Raw genomic sequence first — 819 nt, 5'->3', positions numbered from 1 at the left:
CCTTAATCCCGCATTCATCCCAGTCGTTATTATTCCCGGAGAAAAAAAAACTAGACTGGGGGGTCTGAGTGTCTGAGTGAGTGTGTATGTGTCATCCAGGGTGGGAGGGGGAAAGGGGTAGTGGGCCCAGAGCTTCTTCGATCGAACCAAGTGAGTCAAGTGGGCATATATAGTATAGTATAGTCTCAAGTATTTCCTCACGATCGAAACCAATCTACACGATCGAGAAATGATATGTGTGTGCATGACAAAATAAATCAGCTGCCAACACACACACACACACACACAATACAGCCCTACCCCGAAGCGAGAGAAGGGGAAATAAAAAAAATAAAGGTTGGGGAGAAAGAGAGGCCAGCTGTCTTTTTGCTAAGAACAGGATAAGAAAAGTGTAAAAGTAAAGGTAAAAGGGCATGGAGGAAAGGAAGGGGGGAGAGGCAAAGACCGAAAGAAGAAACGGTGAGTATGTCAAAAGCCAAAGCCAAATCTAAAAAAAGTACACATCCCCAAAAGAGAAACAATCACAGAAAAAACAAATAATCCGTATTTTTTGGATTTCTTTTTTCTCCTTCTTTCAGCCCTTTTCTTTTCTTATTCTTCCAAGGAAGATACATAAGTGGACATGACCACGTACTTGTAATATATATATATATGTCAAGAAGGGAAAGTGTGTAATAATTTTTTATTCCTCGATCTAGAAATCGTGAAATCGTGAAATCGTGAAATCGTGAAATCGTGAAATCGTGAAATCGAAAAAAAAGATGAGAATTGGAAATTCTTCGATTGTACTAGTGTTACGGCGATGGGCGGCGCTGCGAC

The sequence above is a fragment of the Exserohilum turcica genome (genome assembly GCF_000359705.1).
Source record: "Exserohilum turcica Et28A unplaced genomic scaffold SETTUscaffold_12, whole genome shotgun sequence".
Classification (NCBI taxonomy): domain Eukaryota; kingdom Fungi; phylum Ascomycota; class Dothideomycetes; order Pleosporales; family Pleosporaceae; genus Exserohilum; species Exserohilum turcicum.
This window is presented reverse-complemented; position numbering follows the sequence as displayed.